The following is a 15,380-nucleotide window of genomic DNA, read 5'->3' on the forward strand; positions in this document are numbered from 1 at the left end:
ATATCCAGCATGGCTTCATGATCACAACACTTAGGAAAATGTCTATAGAAGGGACATTTCTTAAATTGGTAGAGGCCATCTACAGCAGACCCACAGCCAATGTCATATTGAACTTTGTTAAATTGAAATCATTTCCACTCAGACCAGGAGCCAGGCAAGGTTGCCCATTGTCTCCACTGCTCTTTAACATTGTAATGGAAGTCTTAGCCACTGCAATTGGGGAAGAAAAGGCTATCAAGTGTATCCATGTAGGGTCAGAAGAGATCAAATTTTCACTCTTCGCAGATGATATGATTGTATATCTGGAAAACACTAGTGATTCTACAACTAAACACTTAGAAGTGATCAAGGAATAGAGAAGTGTCTCAGGATACAAAATCAACACTCATAAATCTATAGCCTTTATACATACCAACAACAGTCAAGCTGAAAAAACACTGAAGGACTATATTCTGTTCACAGTAGTGCCAAAGAAGATTAAATATTTGGGAGTTTAACTAACAAGAAGCATTAAAGACCTCTATTAAGAGAACTATAAAACACTAAGACAAAAAATAGCTGGAAATGTTAACAAATGGAAAAACATACCATGTTCATGGCTGGGAAGAATCAACATTGTTAAACTCTCCATACTATCCAAAGCAATATAGAATGTTAATGCAATCCCTATTAAAGCTCCACTGTAATACTTTAAAGATCTCAAAAAAATAATACTTCGTTTTATATGGAATCAGAAAAAGTCTCAACTAGCCGAGACATTACTCAGAAATAAAAACAAAGTAGGAGGAATCACAGTGCCAGTCCTCAGACTATACTATATATCGATAGTGATTAAAACAGCATGGTACTGGCACAAAAACAGAGAAGTAGATGTGTGGAACAGAATAAAGAACCACGTGATGAACCCAGCTACTTATCATTATTTGATCTTTGTTAAGTATTTTTTTTATTATTAAATCATAGCTGTGTACATTAATGGAATCATGAGGCACCATACACTGGTTTTATAGATCATTTGACACATTTTCATCACACTGGTTAACATACAATTAAAAACATTCATTGGGGAAAAGATTCCCTATTTAACAAATGGTGCTGGATGAACTGGCTGGTGACCTGTAGAAGACTGAAACTGGATCCACACCTTTCACCATTAACTAAGTTAGACCCTCACTGGATTAATGATTTAAATTTAAGGCATGAAACTATAAAAATATTAGATGAAAATGCAGAGAAAACACTTGAAGAAAAATATCTGGGAGAATATTTTATGAGGAGGATCCCCTGGGCAATTGAAGCAACACCAAAAAGACATCATTGGGAACTGATAAAACTAATAACTTCTGCACAGCCAAAAACACAGTAAGTAAAGCACACAGACAGTCCTCAAAATGGGAGAAGATATTTGCAGGTTATGTCTCTGACAAAGGTTTAATAATCAGAATCCACAGAGAACTCAAACTTCTTAGCAAATAAAGAACAAGTGATCCCATCTCAAGCTGGGCAAGGGACTTGAAAAGAAACTTCTCTGAAGAAGACAGGTGCATGGCCTACAGATACATGAAAAAATGCTCATCATCCTTATTCAGCAGAGAAATGTAGATCAAAACTACTTTAAGTTATCATCTAACTCCAGTAAGATTAGCCCACATCACAAAATTCCAAAACTAGAGATGTTGGCGTGGATGTGGAGAAAAGGGAACACTTCTACACCGTTGGTGGGAATGCAAACCAACACGGTCCTTTTGGAAAGATGTTTGGAGACTACTTAGAGACCTAAAGATAGACCTGCCATTCTATCCTACAATTCCTCTACTAGGTATATACCCAGAAGACCAAAAATCACATGATAACAAAGATATTTGTACTAGAATGTTTATTGCAGTCCAATTCATAATCGCTAAGTCAAGGAAGAAGCCCAAGTGCCCATCGACCCATGAATGCATTAACAAATTGTAGTATATGGACACCATGGAGTATTGTACAGCCTGAAAAAAAGATGGAGACATTACCTCTTTCGTGTTTACATGGATGGAGCTGGAACAAATTCTTCTTAGCGAAGTATCCCAAGAATGGAAGAAAAGTATCCAATGTACTTAGCCCTACTATGAAACCAATTTATTCATTTCATATGTAATCTATAACCCAATTATAGCTGAAAAAATATGGGAAAATGGGTGAGGGAGGGGAGTGGAGGAGGGAGGATGGGTGGAGGGAGGGTAATTAGTGGGACCACACCTACGGTGCATCTTACAAGGGTACATGTAGAATATTAATGTCTTAACACAATATCCAAGAGGGTGCCATGAGGCTATGTTAACCAGTTTGATGAATATAGTTCAGATTGTATATGAAAGCAGCACATTGTACTCCATGATTGCATTAATGTACACAGCTATGATTTAATTTTAAAAAATACATATACTTACTATGCTTGTTATAGTGCATTGAATGATATAACAAAATCTATCCCTTCTAGATACTCGGAATCTTTTCACTAATGGGATTCTTCCAGACTTCCAGGGCCTTAAACTAATCCATAAAGCTAATCCCTTAGAGCTGACACCAGGACTCAGGTGATCTGAATCTCACTGCAGTATCTGGTCATTCAGACATAGGATTAGATTTTGAGTTTTGGAGCCTCTCAAAATTAATAGAAATCATGCTTTTCTTAGTAAACCAACTTGACAAGAAATACCTTAAAATGAAAGGAAATGAATCATTAATTTTTCTCCATTTTTGAAATTAATTCAAATGGAAATCCATAAGCAAGGGCTTTTCTTAATCAAAATTCAATACTGTCAGATGGTGGACATCCAGGTTCTTTGTGCATTGTACTCTCCCTACATTCTGTCTACAAGCTTACACAACTCATCTCGTGACTCTGTCCATATGCACTTTTGTAGGCACTATAATGATCAAAGGACTAAAATTGAAGTGTCATGTGTTGAGGGATATCTGAAAGATGAGGTTAATGTAAATATGGTAAAACTCCATACTCTTAGTTGAGAAGGATCAGATTGTGGCCCATCTTCTTTCACCAAGTACTCACTCCAAACATCCTCCATTTTGCCTGTGAGTCTATTCATTCATGTCAAGAAACCCATGACTGGGAGACAATGTCTATAATGCTTAGACACTTCATGCCACTTTAGGGTGTTAGCTGTGCCATAGAGTATAGGGGGTGACTAAAGGGGAGAGATCCCCCTCTTAGGGATAAATCAAGTGTGAAAACATTTGAGGATCTACCATTCCTGGTCCAAGAAACAAAGGACCTTTTGTAAGGACACCATGTGGATACCACATGTGTGGCTCCCAGCAGCATCTCTAGTGTTGTGTGGTATAATGTATCAGATTCAGAAGGCAGCCTTTTCCCGCATTTTCTTCTCATTCAGAAGATATATGTGTTTCCCCTCATGTTGGTACTGGGCAGGCCCATGATTGTTTTAACAAATGCGGTATAGTTGAAGTGAAGCTAGGGCAATTAAAGGGGACCAGTGGTGTCTGTATGGTTTTTTGAAAGCCTTGCACTATCATGTAAAAAGTCTTCCTGACTGTCTAGAGATAGGATGGGGGGAGGCTCTGAGACTTTATGGGGAAGGAAGCAGAGCCCAGCTGAGCCTAGTCCTGCAACCAGCCACTCCAAGATACCAGTTACGGCAATAGTATTTGCCTCATCCCTTACAGGGTAGCTAAGACATCACCTGAATCCCACTGAGTAAGCCTAGTCTCGTATATATTTTTAAATGGGACCAACACCTTCAATTTAGACAATATATGGAATGCAAAATGTAAAAAGGTTCCAAATGCAAGGACTTAAAGTAATTATAATGAATATTAGTTCAAATTATAATGAATAGTGTTCTTGAAAAGTGGCAGAAATTAATAGAAAACTGAGACATTTATGCATTGTAGATGTTTGAATAAATATAACCTTAATTAAATGCTGCACTTTATCATCGTGGAACAGGGAGATGTCAAAGATGACTCTGTTCACTATCCTTGCTTCTGAAAATGGGGAAAATTTTTCCTTTGAATGTTTGTAGCCACAAATCAACCCTTGTGTGGCCTTAGGGTTCAAATCAACATTATCAGTATGGTCAAATTAATTTTTGATGTGAAACCCAGATATATTGCAAATACAAACTTGATCATTTCTATAGAGATATAACATTAATTAAGCCTTAGGAAGATCCCCTCAGATAAAATCCTCATAAACAAAAATGGAAGGCATAAACAAGCCCCTGTCTGTATATCCAGTAGAGTAAAATTTAAATGTGGACTTGCTACTCATTTCTAACTATTAAAAATGGTGTTTAACACATTTAGATAAATGATAAATTTCATAAAACATAAGAAATAACTAATAATCAAAAAGGGGAAAGAAATTTGTGAGAAATGAAAATTGTAACCACTGGAAAAAAAAGATCAACAATTGTAAGCAGAAGATTAGAAACAGTTAGATAAGAAACTGTGTTCTTGGAGAGAGTGCAGGGGAAACACTTGAAGAAATTGGCCTGAGAGAATACTTCATGAGGAGAATCTCACAGGCAATTGAAGCAACACCAAAAATACATTACTGGGATTGATCAAAAGACCATTCAATCCTGCAATTCCTCTACTAGGTATATATCCAGACCACCAAAAATCACTTTACAACAAAAATATTTGCACCAGAATGTTTATTGCAGCCCAATTCATAATTGCTGAGTCATGAAAGCAGCCCAGGTGCCCATCGACCCATAAATGGATTAACAAGTTGTGGTGTATATGTACCATGGAATATTATACAGCCATAAAAAAGATAGAGACTTAACCTCTTTTGTGTTTACATGGATAGAGTTGGATCATATTGTTCTTAGTAAAGTATCTCAAGAATGGAAAAAAAATTCCCAATGTACTCAATATTATTATAAAGTCAATATATAATTACTCACACTTTCAGATGAAAGATAAAACACACTTATAGCCCAGAAAGAAGGAAAGAAAAGAAGGGGGACGTGAAGATGAGGGGGAACGGGTGGAGGGAAGGTAATAGGTGGGACCTCACATATTGTGCATATTGCAAGCGTACATGTCAAATATATGAATAGTAGAGTATAAATGTCTAAACACAAGAATTAAACAAGTGAGATGAATGATATGTTAACCAGTTTGATGTAAACATTACAAATTGTAGACAAATTCAGCAGATTTTACCCCATAAATGCAGTAATGTACACAGTTATGATCTAATAAAATTTTAAAAAATGGAGAAAAACTGGAGTACTGGAAGATGGAAGGAAAATATTATTCAGAATATTTTAGAAAGAGAAAAAATATTAAATAGAGGTGAAAACACTTAAGAACTGAAGCAGAAATATATAATGTATACCTCACAGAAGTTCATGAAGGCGATATTGGGTGAATTGGGGAGGAATAATATTCAAAGAGGAATTTTCCAGAATTAAGGGAAGACATGATGCCCTAGATTCAGATGCTTATCTCATACATCATAGTGAAATTGCAGGAAAATGAATACCTAGGAATCAGAAAAAAAAAAAAAATGTATGCACCTCCGCAAAACAATGATGAACAAAAAGAGCTAAGCTAAAGGCATTATACTGCCCAGCTTCAAAATATGTTATAAAGCAGTTATAATGAAAATAGCATGGTACCATCATACAAACAGATTCATAACTAAGGCATGTGTGGTCAATTGGTTTTTGATAAAGGAGCCAAGAAGACATAATGGAGAAAAATACATTCTATTCAATGAATGGTGAAGGGAAAACTGGTTATCGATGTGCAAAATCTTCAAATTAGACTTTCATCTTACACAGTGGTTAAAAATCAACTGTAAATGCATTAAAGACTTAAATGTAAAACCTAAAACTGTCAAACTGCTAGAAGACAGCATAGGGGAAATATTCCACAACATTGGTCTGGGCAAAGGTATTTTACATATGACCACAAAAGCAGACATAACAAAAGTAAACATAGAAAAATGAGATTATATCAACTAAAAAATCTTCCAGATGACAAAAGAATTAACAAAATGAAGTCTGGCCAGAGAGTGGAACACAGAGTAGGCAATGTCTATTTATTTATTTTATTTTAATTTTTATTAAGTTTTTTGTATATAGATCATAAATACATTTATGCCAATTTCAGTGTGTTGATTATTTGTACAAATTAGAGTGTTTACATCATACTAATCAATATAGCTTTCACCTCATTTGTATCCCAGATTTGGAGGATTAGAAGTCCAACATCAAAGTGCCAGCATCTTTCAAAGTACTTCTTGCTATGTCCTCCCATGCCAGAAGGCAAATAAACAGAGCATGTGCAAGAGAGGAAGAGACTGAATTCAAAGCCTCAAGTTCTGGCTTGGCATCCATAGCACAGTGGTTGCAGCACCAGCCACATACATTGAGATTGGCAGGTTCGAACCCAGCCCAGGACAGCTAAAACAACAATGACAACTACAAAAAAAAAAAATAGCTGGGCAGTGCGGCTCGCACTTGTAGTCCCAGATACTTGGGAGGCTGAGGCAAGAGAATCACTTAAGCCCAGGAGTTGGTAGTTGCTGTGAGCTGTGACACTACAGCACTTAGCAGAGTGTGACACAGTGAGACTCTGTCTCAAAAAAAAAGCCTGACGTTCTTTTATAATCATCATTAATTTATTCACAAAGTTGGAGTTCTCATGACCTAAACACCTCCCAGTAGTTTCCACCTCCCAACACTGTTGCATGGGAGATTAAGTTCCGAACACATGCTTTTGCAGGGACACATTAAAACTAAAGCATTCTGGGTGGTGCCTGTGGCTCAGTGAGTAAGGCGCCGGCCCCATATGCCGAGGGTGGAGGGTTCAAACCCAGCCCCGGCCAAACTGCAACAAAAAATACCCGGGCGTTGTGGCAGGCGCCTGTGGTCCCAGCTGCTCGGGAGGCTGAGGCAAGAGAATCGCTTAAGCCCAAGAGTTAGAGGTTGCTGTGAGCCGTGTGACGCCATGGCACTCTACCCGAGGGTGGTATAGTGAGACTCTGCCTCTACAAAAAAAAAAAAAAAAACAAAACTATAGCATTCCATTTCTGACCCCCAAAATTTATGTCCTTCTCAGATGCAAAGCACATTGATCCCATCCCAATTGCCTCAAAATTTTAACTCATTCCAGGACCAACTCAAATGTGTAAAGTCCCATCTAAAGCTGATAGGTGAGGGGGGGCAGAGACAAGATGGCTGACTGTAGCCAGCTCTCCATAGAGGTTCCCATCAAGAAGGAGAGTTAAAGGACATAAATTTAGCAAGTAACCTGGGGATTTGGGCTGCACAAAGAGAGAAGGTTGAAGAACGCACGTCAACCCCGCTGAGGCGAGCTACAACCCCAAGGATACAAACAAAAGGTACTAAATCCATGACAAAGCAGATGGAAGTCCCCTCCCCCATGAGAATGGCTTGGAGTACCCTACAAACAAACAAGCAGAGTTCAAAGGTCCTCCTACTACACTCCATAAAAAATGGACCTACCTCCCCTATTAGGGTGCCAAGGCGTTCTCATGCCAAGCATAAAACTGTATATATTCTCTACTTGCAACTCTGAGCTCCCAGCACTCCCCTCCGCTCTCACTCTAAGGTACAGTGTCGTGTGCCCCAGGAGTCCAGGTTCTTGGGTGATTTCTCGAGGGGTGTGGACAGTGCCTAAACTGCAGCTGTTCAGTGCTGACTCTGGGGCTCTGGAGCGAGGAGAGGAAGGTCGGCTGAGAGGGAACCACATCAGAGCAGCAGTGCCCTAAGGCACAGAGAAGCAGCAGTCTTTTAGCAATAATAGGGCTCACTTCCAGATATTCTGAAGCCACACTCCCTGTCTCCATGGGCAACCAGAGGAGGCTGGGCATCTACTCAGGTGACAAACACCAGGGAACAGATCTTGGACAGAAACGCAGGCCATGTGAGTAAAGGGTTTGCTTGAGGCAGTACCGACCTGGATGGAACGCAGGGACAAGTAGCGTACTCGCAGACTGGGAAGTTCCCAGGGCAGGGCTGACCCAGAGGACTGCTTTACTGAAACTAAGATGCACCCGGCCCTCAGGGAATTGTCAGCCTATAGACAAAGGAAGGCAGCAGGCTAGAACTGACAGGTAACCGAATACAAACCTGCAGGAGTGAAGACAGGGCCTGAGGCGCAGACTCTGGGAACACAAAAGAGCTTTTCTACTGCAGGGGAATTTAGCAGGGACAGAAACAAATTTCCGCAAAGTTGTTCTGTTCTGTTTTGTCAGTAACATCAATCAGGGGAGGGGCTGGAACGGAATGAACACCCCACAGCCTCCATCAAGCACCCAAAGTTGTCAGGCCTCACCTCCCCCTGCTGGATAGAGTCAGAGTGCAGCAGCCTGGCTGAGCAGAAATAGATTTCCATGTGATTCATGCAGGTGCAAACCCCTGGAGTATCTGTTCACTACAGGCAACTGGGTCAGCCAACTGCGGGGCTATCAGTGACTGGGTGTGACAGAGGTGCAAGGTGGGGAGAAGGTATCACCTTTCCAGACTGATATATTTGCTGGGTGGCTCCTCCTGAATCCACACAGCACTGTAGCAAGCCATATCAGAGTAGTCACCAGACCCCTGTAATCCAGTTGCCAGAGACCTTTTGAATTCTCCCACCTGAGACAGGTGCTGACTGAGACAATTGATATGAACCTTTTGAACTGAGTCAATTGCTGGAGGACTATTCAGGTGGTGCCCTAGGTGTGTGGGTGTAGGAAGGTTTGATTTTCCTTTTCCAGTTGTTATCTGTGGGGGACAGGGTGACTTAATTGCTGGTATTTCTCCACAGCTGACACTTCAACCCAGAGTAACTATTTCACTAGGGCCGAACAGAAACCAGCTGCAAATAAGACAAAACAACAGCCCCACCACACCAAACAAGTCCCCAGTTTTTCAGGCCATAGCACTGTACGGGTCCTCGACAAAGCTCCAGGGGAAAAATCAAATGGTGTAAAACAATCATGGGGTGGAATCAGTGGAAAAACTCTGGGAACATGAATAACCAGAATAGATCAAACCCCCAAAGTAAAGATATGGCAGATGTAACTGAAGATCCCATTCATAAATAGCTGGCTGAGATGTCAGAAATTGAACTAAGAATTTGGATTGCAAACAAGATTAATAAAATGGAGGAAAATTTGTAATTAGAAATGCGAGGAGCAATTCAAAAGTTATCTCAAGAATTTAACGGTTTTAAGACCAAACCACCAAAGAGTTTGACGCACTGAAGCAAGAATTTGCAGCCCTTAAAGATCTGAAAAATACAGTAGAAGCCCTCAGTAACAGAGTGGACCAAGCAGAAGAAAGGATTTCTGACATTGAATACAAAGACTGTGAATGCTGCCAAACACTCAAAAAGGAAGAGAAATAGAGAGCAAAAATGGATCATTCTCTCAGAGCTCTGGGATAATTTAAAGAAGGGTAGTATCTGCCTTATTGCAATCCCTGAAAGTGATGAAGAGCCCTCACAGGGCACAGAGGCCATTCTCCATGAAATTATGAAAGAGAATTTCCAGACATGCCAAGAGATTCTGAAATTCAGATAGCAGACAGTTTCAGAACCCCAGTATGACTCAATCCCAATAAGACATCTCCCAGGCATAGCATAATTAACTTCACTAAATTTAATATGAAGGAGAAAATTCTCAAAGCAGCAAGACGCAAGATGTAAGTAATCCATTACCAACAAAGGGAAGAATATTTCCATGACTGCACATCTCACTGCTGAAACTTTTCAAGTCAGAAGAGGGTGGTCATCAAATTTTAACCTCCAAAGCAAAATAGCTTTCAACCCAGAATCCTGTATCCAGCTAAACTGAGTTTCATTATTCATTTATGATGGAGAAATTAAATGCTTTAATGACATTCATATGTTGAAGAAATTTGCCATAACAAAACCTGCTCTTCAGGATATTCTCAGACCTGTCTTCCATAACGACCAACCCAATTTTCTACCACAAAAGTAAACTCACTCAGAACCTTTTGATCAAACTGCAACTTCCACACCGGGGAAAGGATTAAAAATGTCCACTGGAATTTTGAAAAACTGAATACCCCAAATTTTACCAGTCTTATCAATATTCTCCATTCATGTGAATAGCTTAAACTGTCCTCTAAAGAGGCACAGGTTATCTGACTAGATACAAAAACTCAGGTCAGATATTTGATGCATAAAAGAGTCACATATTACCTTAAAAGACAAATATAGACTCAGGGATGGTCGCCCAAATTTCAGGTAAATGTTCATTAGAAAAAAGCAGATGTTACAATTTTATTTTAGATACAATAGGCTTTAAACCAACAAAAGCAAGGAAGGATAAGAATGGTCACATCATATTTGTTAAGGTTAATACTCAATATGATGAGATTTCAATTATTAATATCATTGCACCCAACCAGAATGTATCTCAATTCATAAGAGAAACTCTAACAGACAGGAGCAACTTAATTTCCTTCAGCTCCATAATACTTGGAGATTTCAACACACCTTTGGCAGTGTTGGATCGATTCTTCAATAAGAAGCTTAGCAAGGAATTTTAGATTTAAACCTAACCATCCAACATTTGGATTTATCAGACATCTACAGAACATTTCATCCCAACAAAACTGAATACACCTACTTCTCATCAGCCCATGGAACATACTCCAAAATCGATCGGATCTTAGGTCACAAATCTAACCTCAGTAAATTTAAAGGAATAGAAATTATTCCTTGCATCTTCTCAGATCACCATGGAATTAAAGTTGAGCTCAGTAACAAAGGGAATCTGCATACTCATACAAAAACGTGGAAGTTAAATAATAATATGCTGAATGACAGCTGGGTCAGAGATGAGATTAAGAAGGAAAGTGCCAAATTTTTGGAACAAAATGACAATGAAGACACAAATTATCAGAACCCGTGAAATACTGCAAAAGCAGTTCTAAGAGGAAATTTATAGCACTGTAAGCCTTCCTCAAGAGAACAGAAAGAGATAAAGTTAACAACTTAATGGGACATCTCCAGCAACGGGAAAAAGAAAACCATTCCAAAATAAAAGCCAGTAGAAGAAAAGAAACAACCAAAAGTAGCGCAGAATTAAATGAAATTGAAAACAAAAGAATTATACAACAGATCAATAAATAAAAAAACTGGTTTTTTTAAAAGGTCAATAAAGTCGATAAAACTGTGGCTAACCTAAACAGGAAAGAAGGAGTAAAATCTCTAATCTCATCAATCAGAAACGACAATGACGAAATAACAACAGATTACTCCAAAATTCAAAAAATTCTTAATGAGAGACACGGAGCAAGATGGCGGCCGAGTAACAGCTTCCTTGCATCTGGGCACCGTGAGTCTGGGGAGATAGGACTCCAGGCATCTCTGGCTGGTGGGATCTGCCTATCATCACAATGTGAGGATACAGGGAGTCAGCGAGAGACTTCTGGACGCCAAGAGGAGGACTAAAACAGTGGAAAAATGGCAAGTGGTCACGTGAATTCAATGCGAATAAACACGCCCACAACTGTAAGTTCAGTAGCAACAAGACTGCAAACCAGAAAGGCCTTCCCTGTGAACTGTTTTGGTGTCTTTGGACTTGACTTGGCACTCAGTTGAACTGCCTTGGGGAGAGCCTGAGCGAGAGTGCGGAGAACTTTGGCTGTTGTCTAGGGCCCCAGTCTGAGCCGCTGAGCCAGACGGAGCTAATAGTGTTTGGCTGTGGGTCACAGGGAGCCATTGTGAGACATCTGCCCTGGCAAGCTCCACCCTCAGGGTCACAGAGCTAGAATCGGGTGGGTGCTGGTAACCCAGCGACTGAGTGGCCTAAGGGTGGGGTCTGAGCTGCCTTGCAGCCCTAACCCTCAGGGGCAGAGTGACACCGGTATTGGAACACAGGGTAAGTGGATAGCCACTTCAGCAGTGATTCCAGTGACAAGCAATTTCCTGGGAAAGTTTCTGCTCAGCAAGTTTACAAGTTGAAACTGCCTTTAAAGTGGGCTGAGAAAGATTTAGGGTGTCTACCTGCTGGGGTTTGAGAAATCAGCAGCCTCCAGTCGTATCAGAACTGTGATTAACATCTCATACCCCAGAAGACCACGTGTTGCCCAGACAATATTCAATAACATATACATACTGCTTTGTTTTTGGTTGTGTTTTTTTTTTTTTTTTTGGTTTGGTTGTTTTTTTTTTTGTCTATTTTGATGTTGTTGATGTTGTTTTGTTTTTTAATTTCAACCATTTCCATACAGATCTTTTACTTTATCAATTTTTTTAGTTTAATTATAATTTCCCATTGCTGCCTTTTTCAATAAATAGAACTTCATTTTTGCTAGTGTTTCTACTGCTATTATTTGTTTTTTCACCTAATTTTATCCCGTACAGTTTTCTATTTGCTTGTTTTGGTTTGATTTATACCATTTTTGTCTTTCCTCTACTTGGTGAAGGTGGGGTACTGTGTCTGATCAGGTTAACAAAGAGCTGCTGACCTCAAGGGAACCACCCAACTGGGCACCCCAAGAAGGTGGGTATTTTTTAAGGTTGTGTCAAAGTACCTTACTGTACACCTATATTGCTCTGTTTCCCTCTTTCTTTGCTTCTCTTCTTTTTTGTCAATATTACTTTTAACCAGCCCCTCTCCTTTCTCTATTTTCCTTTTTCTTTCTTATCACTCGGTCCTCCTTTCTTTCATCCCTTTTTGCTCTTCAACCTGTTCACCCTTCTGGTCCTTTAACCCTTAGTCCACAGGCACGAGAACTTAAAGAGCAAGAGGAAGTGAAAGGAAAATTAGGGCAAGGAAACAGATAAAAGAAATCACTCATGAGGAAGACTCAGCAGAAAACTCCAGGCAACATGAAGAACCAGTCCAGAACAACCCCGCCAAGGGACCATGAGGTAGCTACTGCAGAGGATTCCACCTATAAAGAAATGTTAGGAATGACAGAAAGGGGATTTAGATTATACATGTTGAAAACAATGAAAGAAATGATGGAAACAATGAAGGAAACTGCTAATACAGTGGAAAATAACTGAAAGGAAATCCAAAAACAGGATCAAAATAAGAGATAAAGGATATGAAGAATATAAAAAGGATATAGCAGAGCTGAAGGAACCGAAACAGTCAATTAGGGAACTTAAAGATGCAATGGAAAGTATAACCAACAGCTTAGACCATGCAGAAGAAAGAATATCAGAGGTAGAAGACAAAGTTCTTGAGATAACTCAGATAGTAAAAGAGGCAGAAAAGAAGAGAGAGAAAGCAGAATGTTCACTGTCAGAATTAAGGGAATTTATGAAGCATTCCAACATACGAGTTATAGGAATTCCAGAAGGGGAAGAAGAATGCCGCAGAGGAATGGAAGCCATACTAGAGAATATTTTAAAAGAAAATTTCCCAAATATCACCAAAGATTCTGACACACTGCTTTCAGAGGGATATCGGACCCCAGGTCGCCCCAACACTAACCAACTTTCTCCAAGACACATTGTGAGGAACCTGTCCAAAGTCAACACAAAAGAAAAGATTCTGCAAGCTGCCAGGAGTAAGCGCCAGTTCACCTACAGGGGCAAATCCATCAGAGTGAGTGCAGACTTCTCTAATGAAACTTTCCAAGCAAGAAGACAATGGTCATCCACCTTTAATCTACTTAAACAGAACAAATTTCAGCCCAGAATTCTGTACCCTGTGAATCTAAGCTGAAAAGTTGACGGGGAAAAGAAATCATTTACAGATAAACAAATATTGAGGAAATTCGCAACAACAAGACCAGCTCTACAGGAAATACTTCAACCTGTTCTGCACACTGACCACCACAATGGATCAGCACCAAATTAAGAACTCAGAAATTAAAGGACAGAACCTAACCTCCACACTGATACAAAAGATAAAATTAAGCATTGGACTCTCACAAAATAAGACAAATAGAATACTACATTACTTATCAATTATCTCAATAAATGTTAATGGCTTGAATTCCCCACTGAAGAGACATAGATTGGCTGAATGGATTAAAAAACACAAGCATTCCGTTTGCTGTCTACAAGAAAAACACCTGGCTTCAAAAGACAAATTAAAGCTCCGAGTCAAGGGTTGGAAGACAATTTTTCAGGCAAATGGAATTCAGAAGAAAAGTAGAGTTGCAATCTAATTTTCAGATACATGTGGATTTTAAGCAACTAGAGTCAAAAAAGACAAAGATGGTCACTTTATATTGGTCAAGGGAAAAATACAAGAAAACATTTCAATTCTAAATATCTATGCACCCAATTTAAATGCTCCCAGATTCTTGACACAGACCTTACTCAGTCTGAGCAATATGATATCTCATTATACCATATTAACAGGGAACTTTAACACTCCTCATACAGAGCTGGACAGATTCTCTAAACAGAAATTAAACAAAGATATAAGAGATTTAAATGAGACCCTAGAACAACTGTGCTTGATAGACGCATATAGAACACTCCACCCCAAAGATAAAGAACATACATTCTTCTCATGACCCCATGGAACATTCTCCAAAATTGATCACACCCTGGGACACAAAACAAATATCAACAGAATCAAAAGAATTGAAAGTTTACCTTACATCTTCTCAGACCATAAGGCACTAAAGGTGGAACTCAACTCTAACAAAAATGCTCGATCCCATCCAAAGGCATGGAAATTAAACAATCTTCTGTTAATAAGAGATGGGTGCAGGAAGAAATAAAACAGGATATCATTAACTTCCTTGAGCATAACAACAATGAAGACACAAGCTACCAAAACCTGTGGGATACTGCAAAAGCAGTTTTGAGAGGAAAATTCATTGCTTTAGATGCCTACATTCGAAAAACAGAAAGAGAGTGCATCAACAATCTCACAAAAGATCTTCTGGAATTGGAAAAAGAAGAACAATCTAAGCCTAAACTCAGTAGAAGAAAAGAAATATCCAAAATCAAATCAGAGATCAATGAAATTGAAAACAAAAGAATCATTCAGAAAATTAATGAAACAAGGAGTTGGTTTTTTGAAAAAATAAATAAAATAGATAAACCATTGGCCAGACTAACGAGGAATAGAAAAGTAAAATCTCTAGTAAAATCAATCAGAAATGATAAAGGGGAAATAACAACTGATCCCAAGGAGATAAAAGCGATCATCTCTGAATACTACCAGAAACTGTATGCCCAGAAATTTGACAATGTGAAGGAAATGGATCAATATTTGGAATCACCCCTCGCCCTAGATTCAGCCACGCAGAAATAGAGCTCCTGAAGAGACCAATTTCAAGCACTGAGATCAAGGAAACAATAAAAAATCTTCAAACCAAAAAATGCCCTGGTCCAGATGGCTTCACTCCAGAATTCTATCAAACCTTGAAGGAAGA

This window comes from Nycticebus coucang, chromosome X (assembly GCF_027406575.1).
Source record: "Nycticebus coucang isolate mNycCou1 chromosome X, mNycCou1.pri, whole genome shotgun sequence".
Taxonomy (NCBI): domain Eukaryota; kingdom Metazoa; phylum Chordata; class Mammalia; order Primates; family Lorisidae; genus Nycticebus; species Nycticebus coucang.